This window comes from Bacillus rossius, chromosome 15 (genome assembly GCF_032445375.1).
Source record: "Bacillus rossius redtenbacheri isolate Brsri chromosome 15, Brsri_v3, whole genome shotgun sequence".
In the NCBI taxonomy this organism is placed as follows: domain Eukaryota; kingdom Metazoa; phylum Arthropoda; class Insecta; order Phasmatodea; family Bacillidae; genus Bacillus; species Bacillus rossius.
In genome coordinates this window covers 26,268,196-26,294,865 of record NC_086342.1, presented here as the reverse complement: position 1 = coordinate 26,294,865, position 26,670 = coordinate 26,268,196, and positions in this window count along the sequence as shown.

Here is a 26,670-nt window from a genome sequence, read left to right as displayed (position 1 = left end):
TAATATATTAAAATAATATATAGGATGCATAACTATTCAATAAGGTGTAGCGCCTAAATTTAGAGGATTCAGGAGACCTCGGAAAAACCTTTATGTTTAAATATCAACATTTATGTTAATTTTTGTGTTCCCAAGTTTTTTTTAATAAATCAGTTCATTCTTGAAGACTCTATTTAATGGTACATTATTTTTTTGTGTGTGTTTTCGGTATTTATAGCTACCACTTTAAATAAAGCCAATTTGTGTGTATTGCATTAGATGGGCATTTAAGAAAATTAATTTTGCGATTTTACGAGCCAAACATGGTTATGTATTGTAAAACAACTATGTTAATCTAACATTTTTTTAAAATCAACTAACACCACCTTCCGGCTCTAATAAAATCTTCTAAATATCCTCAATTTTTATGTCATGAATATCAAGACGCAAAAAAAAACAACAAATTAGACGATTATTTATTAAAACGTATTAATTTATCAAAAGTCCTAGAACCTGAATCGGATGAATTCAATAAACAATCTAGATCCTGTTATCGTTCGGGACAAAACTAAATTTCTTTGGTTTTATGCCATGAAGTTGGTAGTATCAGAATTGTTAGTGACCGATTTCATAAAAAAAAAAAATACGGAATTATGTTTAACCTGGGAGTGAAATCTCTTTTACTTCTATACTCCTTGGGAACATTGTTTACATTTAAGAAGCCTGGTGTACATCAAGTTCTGTACCTTCCCGAACACGCCCGAATATTCACCTTCGGCAACCTCAGGATTTATTTTATTTTTGCGCAGGAAAAATGAATTAAAATATTAAAAGTGGTCGGTTAATTTAGCTACATTAAAACACTTTAAAACACTATGGACGGTTAGTTTGGTTAGTATAGCCACATTAAAATAAACAGAGAAATATAAATATATATAAATAAACCCGCGGTAGGCCGAACGTGAATATTCGGGCGTGTTCGGGCAGGGACAGAGCTTGACGTACTTCTTAGGCGTCCCTTTACATTTGATGCTATTCCTTTTATAACTGAATCACTGTCATTTGTCAGTAAGAAACCCCGTCAGAACGCTAACGAGTGTGCCTTCAACTGCTGCATGCAGTTTACTCACTTTTTTTTATCACAGTTGAGATGACTGTGGCAATATATTTTATGCGGGCCTATGCGCCATTGCTTCACTAAAGTACTGCGGAGTAATGCATAACTTTGGGCGTAGTAAGAAAAAATAGCTATTTTTTTGGTACTCGCCAGTTATGTGTAAACACCTAACCTCGGTAACAAGCAATTCATGTTTTCTCATGTTGTAAAGACAATTATAATACGAAACTCAGACATGAAATATAACGTAGAACATTTGAAAATAATTCCGAGCGTGGAAAATATAAGGCAAATATTCTTTTTAAGAAGAAACTGTAACAATTTTCCCTTTTCAAAACCTTACTAGAATTGTGTTTAATAATATGGTATTATTTATTTCTCAGGGCTGCAATTCCAACATTTTAATAATTTTTTATGTTACACTACTTTAGGCACGTTATAAAAAATAATGAGAGTGCATTTTTACGATACGCGGGCATCATGAAACGAGATTTTCGCAGAACGATGGCGGACCCACGTGTATAAACTTACACATATTTAGTCACTTAAAAAAAAAAAATAGGGGACACACCAAACGTATTGGTGTGCCAAATGAAACTTTATGAGAGTGAAATTACCCTGGAAAATATTTGTTAAAATAAAATCATCACAGTTAAGTGTAATTTAAAGTTTTAAAAACTGCAATTACAACAATTATATAAAATGTTATCCTTATAATCTTCTGTCAGGCTTCGTAGCGCAGTGGTTATAGCGCCCGGTTTATAACTTAAAGGAACGTGATTTGAGAACTTGAGACTGGAGAACTATTTAATTTTTTAAATTACAGGTTACCGGTTTATAAAAATTGTGATTTAAGCAAATATAATTGAATTAATTTAATTTTTTAATCGTAATGCTATAAAATTACTAAATACATAGCTATAACAAATATTGTACTGCCTTGTAACTCCCATGTAACATATCAATACAGGATAGTCGTACTAATATAAAACTTTATTTTTTTTTTAATAAATACGTGTGATGTAAATTCTGCCAAGTTCGCGAAAGCAAATATATACGGATAAATCACGCGAGTAGTATATAATAGCCGGAGCTGGGACAGGATGCAGGTAGGGATTGTGATTGTGGGTCCGCCATATTGGATTATGACGTCACGGCGGCCATTTTGGATTAGCGTAACGGGACACAGCGTAACGGGACAAGTAGGACATTAACCTTTGACCCTCAAAACTAGTCAAAATTGGGCAAAATTTGCCCAAAATTTCTCAAAAATCGCCAAATTTTCCATTTCTATGGAAAAAAAATTCCGCCAAAAATTCTCAAAAAATTCCACAAACCAAAAATTAGGATTTCGAAAATCCTCAAAAGCTGTTTTGTCTTAGAAAGAACCCAAATACCTGAAAGCAGCTTAAAACTCCTGAGAGCTAGCCGCTTTTAAGCCGCCGACCTTGAAAATAAGGATGTCACGGCAGCCATTTTGAATTATGACGTCATAGTTGCAATATTAGTTACGGCTGCCATCTTGAAAATCTTTATTTATTATCCGATTATAATGAGAAAAAATTTAAATTTTTAAAAAAATTTAATTAATAAATTTTAATAAATTATTTATAAAAATTGTACTTTTACGACACGGAGTATGGAGTCCTCGGTTCTAACCCGGTGAGGACAAAAAATAAATAAAAATGGCAACCGATCCTTCCCTCACAGTGGACGCAGGCAGACTGACCCCCACCACTTATGTCAAAGTATATATAACCTCATCCAGTATGACGTCATGTCCGCCATCTTGTCGTCGTTTGCTGGAAGCGATCATCATTGTATCGTCGGCTAGAGTGCGCTGACGCCATGTTAGTGTAATTCTTACCCGCTAGAGTGCAGTAATAATTTATTATTATTACTAAGGTGCCCGCCATCTTGTCATTTCGACGTCATCTTGAAAATCCGTAATTTTTTATGCTATAAATGCGGGAAAAATTTCAAAATTCATTAAATAAATTGCCAATAAATATTCGGATTGATTTGATCGATTACCGTCCTTGGTTAGACCCCTTGCCGATACAAAACAACTTTAATTTAAAAAAAAATACCACAAAAGCGACAGGTTTGAGAAAATAAAAACACCGCAAGTTCTTTTTAAAAAAAACTTTTATTACAGACATACTACACTAATACAAGTACAAAAAAAATACACAGTCAAATTACTAAAGCCTTTTTGGAATCCGTGATTCAAACAGTCTTCTTAATGAACGAAGTAAGTATTTTACATGACTTTAAATGTCTATCCGTTCCGTTCATCACCGCAGCCAGAGACGGACGGAAGTTCATATCACTTATATAGTCTCATTAGACGGTACAACACATGAGACAAATCAATAACCATGTTCATTATACTTCTCGGAGCATTTTTTATAATGACGATGTAAGCTATCGAGACGTGAAATTAGTTTATTGCACTTATTGCACTGAAATTGTATTCTTTGAACATTATTAGAACAACCGCTTCTTTCATGTCTGCGAGCATTTGAGGTGATAGTAAATGATGCACCACAGTATTTGCACTGATGCGAAGTACGCTCTTCATTAATTAAGTATTCAATGCTAATGAAACTTCAGCTGATGGTGGAACAGCACATATCGAAGTCTCCTCCAGTGTTGTCATCGGCGTTGCCAACGGGATCTGCTCCAACATCGTCGACGCTGACGTCATGGTTCCCGCTGTCGATGGTACAACCTCCATCGAGTTCGTCGTTAAAGTCGGTAAAAATGCCATCGAAGTCTCAAGAACAGGCAATTACACGACTTATGCACCAGAAGAAACAAACTAGATGATCCGTACACCGTCGACGGCAGTAACAAACTGAGTGTCCTGCTGTCTAGGACTCGTTTATATACATCCACCGGTCGGAATATTACGCTACTCAAATCAAGAACAATTTACTATAATACTAGAGTCAAAACAACATTAAAAATAGAAGCACCGTCAACAAAAAGGAAGCACATTTGGAAGTATCATCATTGAAAAGGCAGCACCTTTGGAAGCACCGACAACGAAAAGGTAGCACATCTTGGAAGCACCGTCAACGAAAAATGAGCACATCTTGGAAGCACCGTCAACGAAAAGGCAGCACCATCATCAAAAAGGCAGCACATTTGGAATAACCGACAACGAAAAGGCAGCACCTTCAGCGAAAAAGCAGCACCATCAACGAAAAGGCAGCGCATTTGGAAGCACCGACAACGAAAATGCAGCACCGTCAACGAAAAGGCAGCACATATTGGAATAACCGACAACGAAAAGGCAGCACCGTCAGCGAAAAAGCAGCACCATCAACGAAAAGGCAGCACATTTGGAACCACCATCATCAAAAAGGCAGCACATTTGGAAGCACCGACAACGAAAAGGCAGCACATTTGGAAGCACCAACAAAGAAAAGGCAGCACTGCCAACGTAAAGGCAACACATTTGGGAGCACCCACATCGAAAAGGCAGTACATTTGGAAGCACCGACATCGAAAAGGCAGCACCATCAAAGAAAAGGTAGCACCATCAACGAAAAGGCAGCACCATCAACGAAGAGGAAGCACATTTGAAAGCACAAGTTACGAGAACTAAGTCTTAGTTTTAAATCAGAACACAAGAAAAAAAAACATAAAATTTTTTTATAATTACAATTATTTATTTCTTTACATTATACAAATGTAAGTAAAACAAGCCATTATTGTATGTAGCCAGCTTCCCTCAGTTCTTTGAGTATGAAGGATATTTCTTTAATGTTCGAATAGTTTCCTGCGCAAAGCGATCCATGTATTAGTCGTAGCCTGTCAACCAATATGTTAGGATCTTCCCATGAGGTATAATATTGTCAATATTTTTTTTTATGGTTTTCTCTTAGTGCTTCTGATTATTATTGACAATATTTTTTATAGTTTTCTCCGTGTGCTCCTGATTATTCTTGTCAATATTTTTTTTATGGTTTTCTCTTAGTGCTTCTGATTATTCCTGACTAGACATTTGATGGTATTCTCCGAGTGCTTCTGGTTACAGATGAGAAGTTGATCTGTGCATAAGGGAATTTATCAGGTGGAAACAAAAAAAAATCATTACTCGGTCAAATAATATATCATGAGACTTCTGTGAAGCTTGAACGTACAAGACGAAATTCCTTCTCCTTGGTGTCTAGCGAAGCCATCCTTCTTTTGCGATCGTTAGTGAGCATCCCGCATCCCGCATAAAAGAACTAAATATTATTTACCTGCAAGCAACATGTGGTGACATCTGTTGTTGAAAAGCAGAACTACATGCATAAAGTACCTTTGCATTAGATATATTAATTTTCGCTGATGAAATATGAAAAAATTTCAATTTAAGTAATTGATCTAATTTAAAACGCTCAATTGGTATCTGACATTAGTCTCAGTAACTAATATGAATCCCGATTTGGGATCGGACGCTGTATCGAAAGAACATAGGTGTAAGTTTTGCAGCAAAGAATTTATCTTGAGAAAGAATGGATGACAACACGAGAAGTATAACTGTGTTAAAAATCCACTACGCAATATGATAAGATGTGTTCGATGTAGCAAGTCGTTTACGCGGAGATAGAGCTTATAAAGACATGGCAGAACTTGTAACGTCAAGCCTGTGTACAAGCAAGAGGACAACGATGAATCTACTAGGCTAAGGAAGAGTGATCTGCATTACGATAATAATGTTCCTGGCTCTTCCGATCTCGACAAAGAACTTAAATTGAAGGAGGTTGATTTATGGAAGAATGAAGACAATGGAAGAATCCTTAATGTGAAAAGTGAGACTATATTCCAGCCGAATTCAAGTAGATATTTCCTACTTTGTAAAAATGATGGACTCCTAAAAAGAAAGCATGAAGACGAAGAAGACACTACGACATCATCAACATCGAATTCTTATGGTAATCTGGGTGAAGACGATGCCTTCTACGGTGATTGTTACGGTGACTCTGAGGCTGTTGACAAAGACATAGACTGTGATGAAGCACCTAAAGCAGGCAAGACCGAAGACTGTAATGGCGGTCTGAGACCAAAACGATGGAAACGACGTAATAAAATAAATTATCCTGATCAAGTTTGTCATGATGACATGATTGAAGACTGTGGTGACACATCAGAAGCTGGCATGAACGAAGACTGTGCTTACACATCTAAGGCTGACATGATTGAGTACTGTGCTGAATCACCAAAAGCATGCAAAAGCGAAGACTGTGATGGTGGCTTGAGACCAAAACGATGGAAACATCGTAATAAAATAAATTATCCTGATCAAGCTTGTGATAATCACTGGCACGCTGACGAAAGTGACCTTGTGGTTGGTGTTAAAACGATAGACACCAGAGATAATAATATTTATTATAAACATGCAAGGATGATGAACGCAGCAGAAGAGATTGATTATACCTCATGGGAAGATCCTAACATATTGGTTGACAGGCTACGACTACTACATGGATCGCTTTGTGCAGGATACTATTCGAACATTAAAGAAATATCCTTCATACTCTAAGAACTGAGGGAAGCTGGCTACATACAATAATGGCTTGTTTTACTTGCATTTGTATAATGTAAAGAAAAAAATAATTGTAATTATAAAAAAATTTAATGTTTTTTTTTCTTGTATTCTGATTTCTAACTAAGACTTAGTTCTCGTAACTTGTGCTTTCAAATGTGCTTCCTCTTCGTTGATGGTGCTGCCTTTTCTTTGATGGTGCTGCCTTTTCGATGTCGGTGCTTCCAAATGTGCTGCCTTTTCGATGTGGGTACTTCCAAATGTGTTGCCTTTTCGTTGGCAGTGTTGCCTTTTCTTTGTTGGTGCTTCCAAATGTGCTGCCTTTTCGTTGATGGTGCTGCCTTTTTGCTGACGGTGCTGCCTTTTCGTTGTCGGTGCTTCCAAAGGTGCTGCCTTTTCGATGATGGTACTTCCAAATGTGCTTCCTTTTTGTTGATGGTGCTTCTATTTTTAATGTTGTTTTGACTCTAGTATTATAGTAAATTGTTCTTGATTTGAGTAGCGTAATATTCCGACCGGTGGATGTATATAAACGAGTCCTAGACAGCAGGACACTCAGTTTGTTACTGCCTTCGACGGTGTACGGATCATCTAGTTTGTTTCTTCTGGTACATAAGTCGTGTAATTGCCTGTTCTTGAGACTTCGATGGCATTTTTACCGACTTTAACGACGAACTCGATGGAGGTTGTACCATCGACAGCGGGAACCATGACTTCAGCGTCGACGATGTTGGAGCAGATCCCGTTGGCAACTCCGATGACAACACTGGAGGAGACTTCGATATGTGCTGTTCCACCATCAGCTGAAGTTTCATTAGCATTGAATACTTAATTAATGAAGAGCGTACTTCGCATCAGTGCAAATACTGTGGTGCATCATTTGCTATCACCTCAAATGCTCGCAGACATGAAAGAAGCGGTTGTTCTAATAATGTTCAAAGAATACAATTTCAGTGCAATAAGTGCAATAAACTAATTTCACGTCTCGATAGCTTACATCGTCATTATAAAAAATGCTCCGAGAAGTATAATGAACATGGTTATTGATTTGTCTCATGTGTTGTACCGTCTAATGAGACTATATAAGTGATATGAACTTCCGTCCGTCTCTGGTTGCGGTGATGAACGGAACGGATAGACATTTAAAGTCATGTAAAATACTTACTTCGTTCATTAAGAAGACTGTTTGAATCACGGATTCCAAAAAGGCTTTAGTAATTTGACTGTGTATTTTTTTGTACTTGTATTAGTGTAGTATGTATGTAATAAAAGTTTTTTTTAAAAGAACTTGCGGTGTTTTTATTTTCTCAAACCTGTCGCTTTTGTGGTATTTTTTTTAAATTAAAGTTGTTTTGTATCGGCCAGGGGTTGAACCAAGGACGGTAATCGATCGAATAAATCCGAATATTTATTGGCAATTTATTTAATGAATTTTGAAATTTTTCCCGCATTTATAACATAAAAATTACAGATTTTCAAGATGGCATCCAAATGACAAGATGGCGGGCACCTTAGTAATAATAATAAATTATTACTGCACTCTAGTGGGTAAGAATTACACTAACATGGCGTCAGCGCACTCTAGCCGACGATACAATGATGATCGCTTCCAGCAAACGACGACAAGATGGCGGACATGACATCATACTAGATGACGTTATATATACTTTGACATAAGTGGTGGGGGTCAGTCTGCCTGCGTCCACTGTGAGGGAAGTATCGGTCGCCATTTTTATTTATTTTTTGTCCTCACCAGGTTCGAACCGATGACTCCGAACGCCGTGTCGTAAAAGTACAATTTTTATAAATAATTTATTAAATTCTATTAATTGAATTTTTTATAAATTTTAAATTTTTTCTCATTATAATCGGAAAATAAATAAAGATATTCAAGATGGCGGCTGTAACGAAAATTGCAACTTTAACATAATAATTCAAAATGGCTGCCGTGACATCCTTATTTTCAAGGTTGGCGGCTTTAAAGCGGCTAGCTCTCAGGAGTTTTAAGCCGCTTTCAGGTATTTGGGTTCTTTCTAAGACAAAACAGTTTTTGAGGATTTTCGAAATCCTAATTTTTGGTTTGTGGAATTTTTTGAGAATTTTTGGCGGAATTTTTTTTCCATAGAAATGGAAATTTAGGCAATTTTTGAGGAATTTTGGGCAAATTTTGCCCATTTTTGACTAGTTTTGAGGGTCAAAGGTCAATGTCCTACTTGTACCGTTACGCTGTGTCTTGTTACGCTCATCCAAGATGGCCTCCGTTACGTCAGAATCCAAGATGGCGGACCGACAATCACAATCCACTACCTGCATCCTGTCCCAGCTCCGGCTATTATATACTACTCACGCGGGTCCGCCATCTTTCCGAGATATTATTTTTAGATTCCCACAGACAACAGCACCCTGTTTACACACTTCAGTTCCAATCGACTTCCATCCCGTTCACGAAGTTATCCCTGCCGAATGCCGTTACACCGAGGGCTAATCTGCTTACACATCAGTGAGACTAATGGATTGTGTTCGGAGCGAGCTGGGAGGTGACGGGGTGTAGATGCAGATGGAAAAATGTTTCACCCACATTTGAAATGTTTAGTGCGCATTTGCGTGCCTTTTCGATCCTTGTGCGCGGGGACGTTTCATCCAGCTATTTTCTGTTTGCGGATCGATTACACTGCGCGCGACTGCGGACAGTGTGAACACGCCCAGCTCACTAGCGGAACTTTGTTTATGCGTTTTATTCGCGGCTGTATGAATATGTGAACTTTCTGAAATGATAGCCTCCCTACCCTCCCCCCGGGTGAATAAACCCTCGCCGTTGAAGACATGCAAAATTTTTCTTCCTGCGCCTTAAACACCTATGCCGCAGCGGAATTTCAATTATTAATTTTTTTAGCTACCTTCCTTGTTGACGAACTCCTGTGAACTTGCGTGTACGCCTTTATATGTGAACTTTTATGTCCAGCGTATATGGTTATTATGTGTAAAGATATATGTACTCCGTTAATATTTCAAACGACGCACATTTTTTTAATGGTTATTTTAAGTGTGTTTTGTCGATACGATAGGGTTCCTAAGTTTGTTAAGCAACTTGTGTGTCTTAATTTTGCGTAAACACTAGGAAACTCTTTATCAGGAATTCATCTGCATCTATCTCTGGCTGGAAACAAGACAAAGGTTTTTGTGTTGACTTGTTGAATTTCTAGTTTTTTTTTTTTTTTTTACATTTACAGTTTTTTAAATTAATTCATTAGCTTCTGGTTGGCGAGTAAGCTTGCCCTGCGCTTTGTGTTGAATGGCTGGAGTCTCGCTCTGCGATTCTTAGTTTTGCATGGGTACCAAGCACGCCTGAATCTTAAATGATTATATCAATACCATTTACAAATCATTTTTACAGTGTGCTTTCAAACAGTTTTAAAAGTTTATTTTAGCAAATTATCAGTGATAACAAGTATCTTTTTTTTAAATTTCGTTTTTAAAGTGTACAATTTGCAGTTTTTGACGTGACAACGTCTAATAAATTGATGAACGCCGGCTGCACGCACGAATAAGTGTCCCGTTACGCACATTGTTCCGGTATGCTTGCCCCGCATCTATCTCTTCCACTCGACTGTTTATAAAGTGAAGTGAAAAGTTAATGTGGTTTTCATTGCTTATTATAACAACAATTTCGGCAATAAAGGTTAATTATTCTTGCATTTTAAAAATCTGATTACTCGTATAATTTTAAGTATTTATTCTTTTATTATTAAAATAAAAATGAGTCAATATTATTCATAAAGTATGCAACCATTTCATCAATGTTTTGTTATGACGTTGTCACGTTAAACTATCGTTCGTTATCTGACTTTACAGGCAACCAATTTTTTTTAAAAAACCTTTCATTGAATTTGAATAAATCGTGCCTACAAAACTGGGTTCCGTCGGACGTAACTCTGGGCGCGAGGCTAATCATATCGAATGCAGAACGGAAAAATCCACTTCTCTCTTTCTCTTTAACCTTCGCGCGTTTACCTGTCTCTATTTTTTCCTTTTTTCTCTTTCACTTTTCTCTCTTTATTACTTAATCGTTCTCCTTTACTAGCTCTCTTGCTTTTTCCTCTTTTCTCTCTTACTCTTTATCTTGCTTTCTAACGTTTGTTCTTTTTCTTTCCTCATTCTCTTTTCTCTTTTTCTCTATTTATCATTTTTATTTACTCTTTAAATTTCTTTTTCCCCTCTTTCTATTTTTATCTTTCTTTCTGTTCCTCTCTTTCCCCCCCCCTCTCTCTCTCTCTCTCTCTGGCGGGTCGCGATATCCTTATTAACGAGACCGCAGGTCATGGTTTTTGTCGGCACGTCTTGAGGTCGCTTCCTCGCCGCGCGCCCGGTGCGAGGCTTGACTGCCGCGACTCCTGGGTGACGTCTGTCGTCGTCGACTCCATCACGCCTTAATTAATGTTCGGCTCTCGGCTCCCCCCCCCCCCCCCCTACCATCCCCTGATCCCTTCCCCCCCCCCCCACTCGCCGGAACGATCTTCCCCCGGTTCTGCGGGCGGAATGCGGGGCGACGGACTAATTAACAGGAGTCCGCCATCGACCTCGGCGAAGAGGCCGTGGCTGTCAGCGCAGCGTCTGCAAGACTCGTGCTTCACAATTAAAGTAAAACTCACACTCCGTTCGAGAAAACGTGTCGCTTTTTGAGCATGCGAGCACGTCTTGCAGATCGAGACCGGAAAAATTCGCGGATTCATTTCGTGTTGTGCTAGAATCCAAACACATATACTTCCCTATTGATACTGTTATTGGCTCAGATTTTACATAAAGGAATTTTAGCCAATGGAAAACCTTCAACCGAGGAGTATCGAATGGGATGCATCCCAGTTCACGAGTATCACAAGCCAGTAGCCAATGAGCGTGTGGCATTAGCCCGAGTATGTGTGGGATAGTGGAGTCTATCCTAGAGGTCATTGAAACCGCGAATTTTTCCAGTCCCTACTTATAGATCGAGATGACAGTTTGAAAAGTGGAGTGCAACGAAAAGAGAATGGAATCGAAACCGTTTTTAAAATACGAACCGGCCTTAGTTTATTACAGTTCCACATATGTTTGTGCGGGTGTGGTTATATATTCCGATTGTATAAATACGCCATATTTCTAGACATTGTTAATTTTTTCGCACTATTGTTCGTAATTTCATTTCATGGTTTTTTTTATAGAATTACCTTTTAAAATATTTTCATGAGTAGTTTAAATAGCTCACTGATATGTGAACGAAATGAATTTTACTTGATACAAAGTGGTTAGCGCGTGTGCCCAATACCTGTTCTCAAAGCAGATGAGTCACCTAAAATCGAACGTCCGAGAAACTTCCCTATTACTCGTAGTGATTTGCAAGTATAGATAATGTTGTTGAAGATGGAGCACGAATTCTACGATTAGGAGTTTGTGAAAGTGAGTTGTTATCGACAATTTTAGATGTTTTAAACCCCCCCCCCCCCCTCTCCAACCCGAGCGTTTGCGACTGCTGTTTCAAGTTCGACCTCGAACTTTGTCGGAATTAGATGTTTTGTGAATCCATTCTGATAACATGAGTTTTGCTGATTATCAAAGAAGTTTACACAATAAATAAGCAATATGTAGGTAGGCTAAGTATTTATTGGTGTGCCATTACAAGTAAAATACATTTTACGCATCAAATTGTGAACTATTGAAAGGAACCACATTTGAAACGATTTAAAAAAAAAACGTTAACAATACAACAACCGTTAAATGAAATTAATAAACTTTGTGCAACAAAAATCAGAATGTCGAGGCATATGCCGTGTTTATGCTATCGAAATTGCAAGAAATTGAGATTTTAAGAAAGAACAGCTTGCGTTGTTTCCAGAAAGGAGGCACTCGTCGTTTCCAAAACGAAATGAACTCTGCAGGCAGAGGAAGGGAGCTAAGATGGCTGACGTTTCCGGACTAGCACGAGAGCAGGCAGTGACTTGTTGCGGCTTGGTGCAACGTGTTCACGTTTAAAAATTTGCGAACGTTCCCCAACACAATCCACTCGAATTTTGGTTTTAAAAATAATGTTTGCTGTCGCGACGGTTGGCTGCCCTCTTTCGCAACGCATTCAGATGCACGCCAGCTTCCACAACGAGGGTTTTTGGGTTCGAGTCCTGTGAAAGATTTGAGTGTTAAATTGTTTGCTAATATTGGTTGTTAATATTTCAACGTAAAAAAAAGGAAAACATATGAGCGAGTCTTTCGGTACACGTTGGAGATGTGTAGCATCTAACCTCGTTCTCATGTTGCAAATACACTTATAATACGAAACTCGGACATAAACATATCTTAAGTTCTTTTCAATAATGCTGATAGTGATAAATATACGGAAGATTGTGTTTTCAACTACATTTATTGACGCGAATCACACGTAGTTTTCCCTTCTGCCTCTATAATTCATGGACGAAGCAACTACGTGAACTATCGGATCATTCGATTTGCAGAGCGAAATTTTAAACTATATAATGAAGCGTCTGCGATAAAGTGAAAAAAATAATTGAATAAAATGCTAAACCCCGGTTTTGGACTTGATTTCTGTCAATATATGTTATTTAAGGCTGCCCATATGGTTAAAGTTCTCTAAAGAGTAATATTATAAGGTTTCCCTTTGGCTTTGTGAATTTTGATTCACACCATTCACCACAGATGGCAGCACCGTGATTACACATTTTCGTTTCATGCGACTGAGGCGTGCTTCAACACCTCAGTGTCTCTCTTTTAGTTGTATTTAATTTAATTGATTCGTCACCCTTCATATATTTATTATTTATTTATAATTATTTTGATTTATTTAATTTATTGGTTTTGGAGCGGGTATTTTTTTTTTGTATCTGAGGCCACCGATGGTACATTTCGCCACTCAGCTGTCAGCGAACAGAAACTATCGGTCTTGCTGTGTGTTTCGTTTCCCTGCCACTGCACGGCGCCACCGGCGCGTAGAGCCTAAACTGTTGCTGCGACGCTCGCCGCGCGCGGGACTCGAACCCGAGACCACGGGCTGTGGACTCCTAGTGCTGTGGGCCGAGCTGTCGGCATCACGACTCGGAGGACTGCAGAGTCGCTGCATCATTACAAGTGAGCCATGTCATCGTGCGCTTGCAGCCAGGCATCGGGCTGTGCTTGGCGTGCGTTTGGAACCAACTTAAAATTATTACTCACATCGGCTGTGGTGGTTAAATTTTTGTTCGTCAGCCCGCTTTGGATAGCTGTCGTTATAAGCTGCTGCAATTACAGCGCAAGTAATGCTGTAGTTGGTGCCTCACTTTGTGGATTGAGCCATTTTGATTCCTACTGAAGCTACTTTTGAACTGATTTTAGTTTCGACGGCCATTTTAAGTGCGTGAGAAGCCATCAAAAACTTTTTTTTTACTTTTCTAAAAATTTTACTTGGCTATAGTAGGGTTTATACATGGATCCCTTTACACATAGGCAGTTTTTTTTTGTCATAGCTGTGACCCTTTAAAGTTTTACAAGCTGTAGCAGTCGTCAATATAGTTTGCCTTAAGGTAGCTACGTTCGCTAATCCCTAGCCTCAGCGAACATTCTAGTAACATGAAATTGACTTAGGGACTGGCAAAGAAAATTGGATCGCGTAGTAGTTGTGTTCTACGACGGAGTTGTACGCGAGTGTAGGTGTGTTCGCTCGTGTTCCAAATGGACGTAACGGCGTGTTAAATGAATGTTAATGTGTTTTTGATGCACGCTAAAAGTGAATGATTATAGACTTACTTTTGCGATAAATAGTCTTGTGGCTTAATGAATACTTAAAACACTCAGTCTATATTTTAGACGCCATTCATGATGAATATATTCGTTGTTCACGAGTCTTTCAACTCCGAAGAAAACTTTTTAAAACTTGTAAAATTTTGAGTAATTGTAGGCCTTGTTGCTAATATGTCTGGGTTACATTTATACGCGCAAAGATGTTGCGCGTGTAATGTGGACTTCAATGACTTTTATTAAATTGGTTTATCTTTTAGTACTTGTATCGCAATTTCTTTCGATTTACCTTTTTTGAGGCCTTATAAACTTGATTGTAAATTTAAAATATTATATTTGCTAGTATGCACCTAAAGTTATATAACATAAAATGTACGGTTTTAAACAACCCAACATACCAGTTTTATTTTCTATAACTTCTATGGTAGGTATATATGTGTTGCAGCACTTTGTAATTTTTAGCTTTAGTGGCCCAAGTTCAATACATGCTGGTGATTTTATTTGTGAATCAATTTACCTCTCAGTAATTAAATGTTGGTCTATCATGTTTCAAGTCTTTCTTTTCAGATGCCCTACACAGATTACTTTTATTTCTGTCTGCGCATATTTTGTTTTAAAAACTGAGTGCCACATCTGACTCGGTTCGATATTAGAGCCCCTTTTAACGCCACAAAACTTCCATTCCATTCACGAAATTACCCCTACAGAATTCCGTATACCGAGAGCTAAGTTGTTACACTTCAAAAAACTGCCAATAAACACAAATTTCGGAAAATAAAAGAGCGCGGAAAAATTCGCCCAGTCGTTTCACAATGAACTAAAATTTAAATAGTTATACCTTAATGCTGCGTTTGCTTTTGACTCATATCTCACCTTGAGGACTATGGACCAATGAGAAAAATTCAACCGAAAATTTACTCAATCAAAGGCTACTGCGCTGGGACTTTCCACAAGACAGCAGCCAATGAGTGGGTGACGTTTTCCCAAGTGTAAGTAGAACTGTGGAGTCCATCCTGGAGTTAAATGAACCCACGAATTTTTCCGGTTCTTATAAAAAGAAAACATTTTAATATACTTGTGTGTTTGGCTAGTTTATAAAGAATTACAAACAACAAGTCAAAAATATACGCCTTAGTTAGTTCACTTGCTTCCTATAGAAGCTATCCGGGTTTCATTCAGGGTGGAATTAAATCCGAATTTTGTCACAAGTGGAAAACATGCCGGACGTTGCCTTAAATATTTTTTCTCGGAATACTCCCTATTCTCCCCAGCTAATTAATTCCGTAAAAGATCTGTTTAAATCTTATCATTCCCCAATCGTCTCTCTTGACGCCAATGCTGGCGAGAAGTTAGCCTTTTCATTCATTCAATCCTTAAGCAAAGGAATGCAACAAATGTTTCAAGTACAGGTCTATGAGGTCATTCAAAATTAGGATTTCGAAAGTGATAATTAACGAGCCGGTTTATTTGAAACGAAAAAAACTCTTTGTCAATTGTTACATCGCAATTAAGAGTTGGTAAATAAATTTTAATTTTGATAAAATCTCTATGATTTTCATGTCATAAAAGAGAGTATGTTAAAAAAAGGTTAATTACGCACCTAATTATTTTAATACAAAACAGGTTAGGTATATTATTAAAAAAAAAAAAATTCTTTCAGGTGTATGGAAAACCTTTTTTTGTAAAATAAAATCAAATATATCATTTATTAAAACTCATTTTCAGAACATACTAAAACACTTAAAACCAAAATTAAAATACTTTAAAATTTCGGACGTTTTTATATTTTAATTAAATTAATTGCATAATTTTTCATTAATTAAGATGGTTTTGTAGCCTTTTTGATTTTAAAACTATTATTTACGTTATTCTTCAGTTTAGCAATGCCTACAATGTAAAAAAAAATACAGAAGGTTTTGCGAAAGATGCTGTACCTTGGAGTCTGCGAGCAGTTGTGGTGTTTATCTGTCGAGAGCTTTGGCTACTCGGAAGATTGATGAAGTACACGGGAGCTCTTCAAAGAACAAGGTCTCTATTATTGTTTGCTTTGCCATCGCCCTGAAACTTAAGAGAGTGGAAATGAAAAGAGGTTTTGTTGTCTGAAGTGCGCGCGCTGCCCAAACAGTCTACAACCGCAGATGAAGGGGTTCTCTTTATAACTCGTACTGAAACCGCTTTCCTTTACCTCCGTGATTTCAAGCCTCACATCTTCTCGTTTCTTCCAAAATACATTTAGACGAAAAAAAAAACCTAAACTTTATTTTTCAATTAGTTTTTTTTTTTTACGTGGCATACACCTGTCATTACCGGCCTCGCTCTGCAGTTAAATGAATTGTAAACCGATTTGTAAACACACGATACTTGCATCGGCGAAGTTCCAGACCGTTCAAGGACTGTGAGGAGCACTGACGTTTCAGCCTCTGACGTCTGAGAGTCCCAGGTGACATGTGTGTGCATATATATATGTATATACATATAATATAGGCCTATATATAATATATATATTTCGATTTTTTTTAAATTTTTTCAATAAAAACGTAAATTTTCTCTAAAAAATGGGAAATTTTTCCCCTTGAAATAGGGATTTTCTTTCTGTATTTTGAGTCATTTTTGGGGAATTTCGATGAAATTTGACGCCAAAAATGTTTGTGGTCAAAGTCCGATCCACCGCTGACATCACAGCGGCGATTTTTGGTGTCAAATTTCATAAAAATTCCCCAGAAATTACTCAAAATACAGAAAGAAAATATCTATTTCAAGGAAAATATTTACCATTTTTTAAAGAGAAAAGTTACGCTTTTATTCAAAAAATTAAAAAAAAGATATTTGCCCATTGAGGCATAAATTCCCCATGGGCAAGCCACCAATAAGCTTCTGGTAGGAAGCTTTGACCTTGAACTGGATTGCCATCGTTGCTCTTTTCGTTACGACCACCATATTGAAAATCCATAATTATTATCAGATTTTAATGAGAAAACTTTTAAATTTAAAAAAATTAAAAAATTAAATAAAAACATTCCCGATCATTGATTATGACATGACGGCCGCCATATTGGATTCTACAATGTTACAATTTTCATTACCCCCGTCATCTTGGATTCTAGAATACTGCACTTTTAATCAAGGTCGCCATCTTAATTATGTATTATGTCATCGTTGCAATTTTCGTTTCGACACCATCTTAAAAATACGTAATTATTATCCGATTTAAATGGAAAAATTTTAGAATTAAAAAAACTTATTAATGGCTTTTTTTTTTAAAAATCCGCCATTTTGAAAACCAGCCGTCATCTTGTAAATATATATTAATAAGTAATAAATAAATTGAAAAAAGTGTATATATTTTTAATATCAGTTTACAATAGCAGGAGTACATATTAATTGTTTTATTTAAACTCGTAAATATCAAACGAATGCCTAAATAATTTTTCCATTTAAATAAAATCTAGCGGAGTCCAATCTAGTGGTCGGGATCAAGGTAAAATTCTCCATTAGAAGCTTGATGGAGATGGTAAATGGAAAATTTAAGCCTATTTGGGGATATTTATTTTAAAAGAAAACATTTTGACGTATTTAGAACGTTAAATCTTTGATGGAAATTTTTCCCTCTAAAGAGAATATTATGGCATGTATAGATTTTTAAGGAATTTTCATGTAATTTTGTCAAAAAAGAACTGTAAATTTTGAGTCATTTTGGCAAATTATGGTATAATTATGTTGACATATTATCAATTTTCAACAAATAGTGAATGTCAGGGTCAAAATAAAGATGTAGGTTATCCGCCGTGACGCCACAGTCCAAGATGGCGGACACATTCACCAGCTTACAGCAGCAGCCGCAGGAGAAACCAAAATAAAATACTAAGCTTAAACCAGCCTTAGAAAATATGTTGAGAACTTTTGTTTTTGGAAATGAAACTGCAAACGAAGTTTGAGAATCAAATGCAGACTCATGCTGTTAAGCGCGTTTAAAAAAGAGGGTAAACGTAATTTGCTGACATGTCGGGTCGGTCTGTGCTCGAGGTAGCCTGGATCGCGGTGTGCCTTCCAGCCAGGAGGTCGTGTTCGGGCGTGAGGGATCCCTCGATATCCGGGCCACTGGTCCACGCTGCGGGGGGCTTAACCCTCATCCCCCCTCCCCCCCTTCAAGCACCACACACCGCGACTTGCACGGCGGCGCTGCCTGAACCCCGCTCCGGGCGGCTCCGGGAATAGCAACACCCCGCTTCCCTGTTCCTCCGGCATTCTCCTCGTACACTTCATCGACGTATCAGTGGCGAGAGTGGCGGTTCGCTGGCGGCAGCTCTGGGGTGGTCTCTCTTCTCTCTCTTTCTACCTTCTCTCTCCTCTCTCTATACTCTCTCCTCAATACTCTCTGTATTCTCTCTGTTCTCTCTTATCTCTTTTCTATATCTTCTCTCTCTTCTCTTTGTATCCTCTCTGTTCTCTCTCCTCTCTTTTCAATATCTGCTCTCTCTTCTCTCGTCCCTCTCTCACATCTCTCTCCTCTCTATATTCTCTCTCCTTTCTCTCTTCTATCTACTCTCTGTATTCTCTCTGTTCTCTCTCTTCTCTTTTCTAAATCTTCTCTCTCTTCTCTCTTCTCTTTGTATCCTCACTGTTCTCTCTCCTCTCTTTTCAATATCTTCTCTCTCTTCTCTCATCTCTCCTCTCAATATTCTCTCCTATCTTTATTCTCTCTCCTCTCTCTTCTCTCTCCTCTCTTCTCTCTTCTCTCGTCCCTCTCTCTCATCTCTCCTCTCACTTTTTTCTCCTATCTTTATTCTCTCTCCTCTCTCTTCTCTCTCCTCTTTCTTCTTTTGTCTTTACTCTCTCTACTACATCTTCTCTCTCTTCTCTTTCAATCTTCCTTTTTTTTTAAATTATTTTGGATTTGCCATTGTTGAAACAACTATTAAATATCATCTGTACTTATAGCCTCGAAAACAATTATGGTGCTTTCTTCAAAAATATGTGTTATTTACTCAAAAACGTTTAAAGTAAATTTTAAGGAAAAAAATATATATTTCTTCCTTTAAAAATAATATAGTGTATATTTTAACAAGTTAAAAATTTAATTTAAATACTAAATGCTAAACAAAATTTGGGGAAAATTTTATCTCAAATTTAATTTACTAATTTTTAAAACATGTTAACGCCATTCTTGGATTTTTTTTGGTTGAATACATTAAAGGGTAACTTAATTTAAATTCTGTTTTTTTAAAGCACCCAGAAACTGTGTTAATAGCTACAGTTATTATTTTTTTCCCCTTAGACTAATAACTTTGCTGAATGCTGATACGCGTGATGTATTTTAAAGTGTTGAAAATTTTTGCAATGACAACTCTAATGGTGGACTGTTCGGTTAAAGCACAAATACTTAGAAATATTACCAACTGAGATATAAATGTGTAAAATTAATTGACTTAAGTTTTGTCACTTACAGAGTGAAATGCAAAACATGTTCTATTTGTTTTTAAGTTAAGAAGAGTGAGTTTTAAGTCCTAAATAGGTAACCAGTCATTTGAAATGAAAATTTTTCTTAGAAGAAAGTGAAAGCACTGTGAGATAACAAGTTACGACATAGTATTATTTTTAGCAATTTGCAATCTGTTATTTTTCACTTTAATTATTATAAATTGCAGTTCATTTTACACTGTAATGGTTTTGTTAATTTAATCAATATTTAATGTTAGTTATGAAAGTATAACATGGTATGTTAAAATTGTTTTACACATACATAGTACGAGGCGTGTCAGGCAAGTAAGTACCGTTTGGTCATTAAAATTAAACTTTTGAAAAAAAGGTTTTATTTAAAGTTTTAGTTAACTACATATCTGCATCACATTATATCATAGTCGGCATTCATTTCCAAGCAATTTTTTTTGCAACGCACTACCAGTTTATTTAACCCCTATGCATAGAAGTTCTCTGCCTGGAAATTAAACCAGTTGACAATCGTAGTTTTGTACATTTTTCTGTAATTGTTGACTCATGTTTTATTAAATCAAGTAAAATGAAGGCCTCTTCGTCCCAAAAAATGGTAGCCATAATTTTTCGACTCGAGTACGGAGATTGTTTTCCCGATATGTTTACTAAGCGCCTGTACTTAGGCTACACGCATTGCGTATTCGAAGTCCATGATGCCTATGGTCGAGGCGTCCGTTCCATTCCCAGGAGACGAAATTCAATGCAGAGGGGTTAAATAAACTGGCAGTGCGTTGCGAAAAGGGCTTAGAACTGAATGATGACTAGGTGAAATGGAATAAACTTAAAGTATTAATTAAACCTTTTTTTCATGAGTTTATGTTCTTATTGACCAAACGGTACATAGGCCTACTTTCCGGACGAGCCACGTACATTTCCTGTGCATTTAAAAATTTCTGAAACAAAATTACACGAAAACACCGGGGTTTTATGGCGTTGACTTGAATTTGTAATGCGTAGCCGTGAAGCACCGAGAGTGTGCGATCAATGGGACTTTAAAATCAATATTTCATTTGTTTCAGTTGTGTGTCCTTTTTCCTAAAACTTAGTAGTGATGTTCCTTATTCTTCTATTATGTTGTGTTTAGCCAGTGCCATGCCGGATATTTCTTCAGCTAATATTTCATGAAGTGGACCAGCAAAGAAGTTGACAAATGTGTAAATTCTAACAATAATGTTTAAAACTAGTAAAACAACCACCGTTGGAGCGAATCAACTTTAGTTACACTGTGGCGCGTCTTTTCGAAAATCCCATAAATCTAGTTTTTAGTTTAGTATAAACATTCAGGAAATATTACGTATTAGTGATATTGCCTTTATAGATAATATTTTAAAATGATCGGTTACTTTTACGTGTGATCTAAGAAACATTTCTAACTTGTTTCGTTATGCTGAAATTTCAAAATGGTTTATTTAATAAAAAAAAAACATTTCTCTTTATGCCTGAACACGAGCAATGTTGGATAGCCTACCGACTAGTCGAAAGAAATGAGGATAATTGAATAAAATATGTTTTAATTAAAACAAAATCACGTTATTTTGTTAAACACTAACAAAAATTGTGAGTAAATGTGTGTACAATTGTTGGTTTGCCTTTTATGCTGGAAAATAGTGTTTTCATTCTTTTATGGGTTATTAAAAAATTATTTTCTAAGTACTATTTGTTTTTAATAACTTCATATGGTTAGGATCTTTACGAGTTAAAAAAAAATGGGAATTAAAATTTCAAAAAGGAATTAATAAATAGTTATTGTTGAATGTCTGTTTAAAATTATAAATTAAAACACATTCTTATAAACTGTTGCAATTTTTAATATAATTTTATACTCCTGAGTGAGAAAAGTAATCAAAAATAAATTTATTTTATGTAAATATGTATTTAATGTTTTAAGGATATTAAGTTTATTGATAGTGTATAGTTCATTTTATAATAAAGCAATATTTGAAATTGTTTTTTCTATAATAGGATTGTTAGTCAGAAACCGAACGCTTTTAAAATATTTCAATATTTATAAGTAGAGATGAATTGATTGTCCAAACTTATTGAAGCAATCTGCTTTCGTATATCACCATAAATTTGTGAGCGAAATAAAAAAATATAAATATTTACTTCACGAACGTTGGGAGTAAATTCCTCTGCATCGATTGATGATCAGTAGCCGTATAGGTTGTAAACCTCTCGTATCACCCTCACCGCCTCAGACTCAAGCGAATTACTGTTTGGGAGACGAGAGGAAAATAATATCGATGCAACAGTACCACTTTGGTTCCTCAAGAGATATCGATTTATCGCCCTTTTTCCCCTTGGATATTCCAGTGATGATATTTCTTATATCCTGCGGTTGTTGGGCGACACGTAAGAACTGGCAAGGCCGCAATTTTACCTAGAAAATTTTCGATTGGTTTCTTTCTCACCCCTTAGGTTTTTGAATTTTGCAAAATTTAATATCTTTTGTTGGTTGTTTTGGTATGTTAATTATTGTACTCAATATATATATTTTTAACGCTTAGACAGATTAGAAAATATAATGATTTATTTTAAAACAATATTCCCCCTTTTTTCACCCCTTAGGTTTTGAATAAAAAAAAGTAAACATTTGGTTGGTTGTTTTGGTATGTTTATTATTGGTACATACTTTCTTTTCTTTTGCTGTGTTAGCTTCGAAGATATAATTAATTACCTTAAAACCATAATCACCCTTTTTTCACCCCCTTATGGGTTGAAACTCAAAAAAATTGTTTAATTGTGGTGCGTTGTTTTGGCAAGGATTTTATTGGTGGCCAATATATTTTCTTATGCTTGTTTAGCTTCCCTCTTTTTAATTCCTATTGTGTTGAAATTCGCAAAATAGTAAAATTATAATGGTTGTTCTGGTGTGTTTATTATAAGTACCCAATATCTATCTATTGTTTGCTTGGTAAGCTTCTGAGATATAAAAAATTACAACTATATCTCTTTTCCACCCCGTAGATATTGTATTTCTTTTAATGGTAACACTGTGTTAGGATATTTTGATGTTTATTATTGGTACGCAATAAAAATCTTTTTAGGCAGATTTCGAATACATACTACCATTCTAGCCGTTATCAAGGTGCAACTTCCAGAAATTTTTTGTATAGTTTTTCGTTTCATGGACGATAGACTCCAAAAAATAGTTAACTCAAAATTTTATATATATATCAATATTTTAAGACCAAAATAAGTGCCATAATTTTTTATAAATCACTTCCAAACTGATACATAAAATATAATTGTGGAAAATCTCTGTCGAATTCGTTAATGGGCAATATCAGACCAAATAAGTAATAATGGAGAAGATTTTTGAAAAACAGAAAAATATATATATATAACTCCCATCATCTGACGTATATCACATCCATTTGAACGTATTATAACTCTTAAGAGCAATAACAAAAACTTTTGTCAAAATATATTAATATATTTTTTAAACGACCAACCATAACTGCAAGAGTTGGAAAGAAGAACGGTTGTAGCTCAAAAATTTTCAAAATGCCCTTCGTAGGCACAGTAACGAATCCGTTAAAATTGTTTGTAAATGTCATAATTTTTATCTAAAACTTTTGTCTAAAACAATTCTTGATAAATCCATTATATTGTTGGCTAAAATTTTACGTATTATCTAAAACTTTTGTTTAAAACAATTTTGATTCAAATAAGGGTGGATAAAAGGAGTTAAAATATAAAAATAAATTAATAACTACCTTAGTAATCGCACCATTAAATCCGTTCAAATTGTTTGTAAATGTTATATTTTTTATATCATATTTTGTCTGAAACAAATTTTGATACTACAAATAATTATTGTATTTAGAAAATAAATAATACTTCCTTAGCATTTTCGTTATCGAATCCATTCTTATTTTTGTTTAACTTTCTAAATATTGTCTGAAACTTTTGTTGAAATAGAATTTTAATCTAACCAACCCTTACTGAAAGGATTGGAAGTAAGGTTGGAAAGTATACTGTAAATTCTGGTATAATTTATTGTATGGATCCTAAACTTTATGCAAAACTATTGCTGAAACAATTTTTGATGAAACGAAATATTACAGTAAAAACTTAAGTTATAATAAAAAATAATTCAAAACTTTTTTAGTATCAAATTCTTTCGAATTTATTTAAAAAATATTATTATTATCATCTTAATTTTTTCTGCAAAGCAAATGTTAATACGACCACGTTATTAGTGCAATGGGGAAAATTCGTTTTTGAAGATCAAAAATTAATAATTAATTCTTTGTAAGCCATTGAATGCTGGATGCATTTATATACAAAATTAATAATATGTTCACTGTATATAAAATGAGAAAAGTTTACTTGATCATTTTATAATATTGGAGAACATAAAAATATGCTATGTACATTAAGTTCTGAAAATGTTTAAAAAAAAAGTATAGAAGTTTTCAAATTATTTCCAGAAGAAACATAGGTAATTCGAAATATACCTACACCTGTAGGCAGTGCCGAAAGCGATATATTTTTGTTTTTTTTTAGCTTTGGAGGTATAATTAAGTATCTTAAAACATATTTATCCTTTTTTCACCCCTAAAGTTTTCAATTTTAAAAAATTAGTAATACTGTTGATCGTTATTTTGGTATAGTTATTTTTAGTAGGGGAGGACGGGGCAAGTTGACGAGCGGGGCAAGTTGACGAATGACTTAGTTCCACATCATGTTACTAGATAGCACCACCTAACAGATACTACTAGCGCTCCACACTGTTGGGCACTAAAGAATCGCACAATGAAGCCGCTGCCACCATTTAGTTGTTTGTTAGATGATGTTCATACATTTGGTCTGACGTATTGTAATTTTCAAGAACTTCTAAGTAATATCTCATGGACAAACAGGTAAGATATTTGGTTATTCAATGCCACACATTATTACCTTAGACAATATACTTTTCTTAACCACTATATATTGTTAACCTTTTTTTTTCCTAGCGAAAAAATCCAATACTAATAACATTGCTGATCGGGGCAAGTTGACTGGGGCAAGATGACGACTCGTCATCTTGCCCCAAGTGCTTTTTACAGTTGTGTCTCAGTTGTGTCTTAATTGTTCATGCCCTACAGGCTTTCATTAAACAAAAATTCTAATTAAAAAGTATTTAGCCTACCTAATTGTATTTTTTTCTAGGAAATGCCTATTCATGGTGAAAGTTTTCGAGAAGTTTTCACTGAAGAGCAGCTAGAAGATTTAAGGAACTACTCGACAGCAACGGATAACATGTTTTTTGGGATGACAAAGCAGCAATGTAGAAGACTTGTGTTTTACTTTGCAGAATATAGTGGAATTTCGCATCCGTTCAATGTGGAGACCAGGATGGCAGGTGAGGATTGGTTGGCTAGTTTTCTGAAAAAATGTAAGTTCAGTTTTCGGAGACCAGAGGAAACATCCATTGCCAGAGCAATGGGCTTTAACAAGCCAAATGTTGACAAGTTATTCTGAATTTTGAAAGAAGTGCGGGAAAAACATAGATTTCCAGCTTCTGCCATTTACAATTCAGATGAATCTGCACTTTCCACTGTACCTATTATGTAGAGACCTGCAAAATTCGCGGATTTATTGACCTCTAGGATAGACTCCACAGTCCTTTAAATACTCGCGAAAATGACACATGTTCATTGGCTACTGACGCGCGAGACGTCTCAACTAGGCTGTCCGTAATTCGGCACTTTCTTGGTTTAGTGTTTCCCATTGGCTCACAGTTCCCCGGATAAAATGTGGGCCAATCGCAGAAGTGGTACGAAGGTATAGTTGTTTTGATGCTAGCCTATCGCGAAATGAATCCGCGAAATTTGCATGTCTCTACTAATAGGCTACCAAAGGTTATTTCACCCATAGGAAGTAAGAAAGTTTCCAAGATCGTTTCGGCAGAGAGAGGAAGAAATGTTACTATTATTTGTTGCATTAATGCTTGCGGATATTACCTGCCCCCTTTTTTGGTTTTCGCAAGAAAACGGATGTGACCTGAACTTGTGGAAAGAGCCCCTCCGGGAACCGTTGGGCATTGAAGTGATAATAGTTGGAGCAATGGAGAAATATTTGTGTTGTTTTTGAAACATTTTGAACTACATGTCAAAGCAACCAGTGAATTTCATGAACTGTTGCTTGTTGACAACCATAAAACACACGCAACACTGGAGGCTATAAAATATGCCGGGAAAATCACATCGTTATGGTCGGATTCCCACCCCACACTACCCATCGTCTTCAACTGCTGGATGTTTCCTTTTTTGGGCCATAAAAACCTATTACAGTCAAGCTTGTGACAACTTTATGGTCACTAATCCAGGGCAAGCCATAACTGACAAAAAAATTGGCGAGCTACTGAGCACTGCTTATTGTGTCGGTAATGCAGTCAATGGGTGCCGAGAATGTGGAATCGAGCCTTATGATCCCTTGTGTTTGCTGAGCATGATTTAGCTGCAGCGAACCCCTCCGATCATGATCTTGCGATGGGAAAAGCAGTAAATGAACATCAGGCAGAGAAAACTGAAGAACCAGGACCTTCAAGAAATGCTACTTCCATTGAGCCAGGACCTTCAAGAAATTCTACTCCCGTTGAGCCAGGACTTTCAAGAAATGCTACTCTCATAGGGCCTATAAGAAATGCTACTCCTGTTGAGCCAAAACTGTGCCGAAGTGTTTTCGATTTCAAACCATTGCCTAAAGAAAGATCATATGTGAGAAAAAGTATAAGTCATAAGCAATGTGCAAGTGTCATCACAAGCTCACCCATGAAAGCGATGCTGGTCCAGAGAAAAGC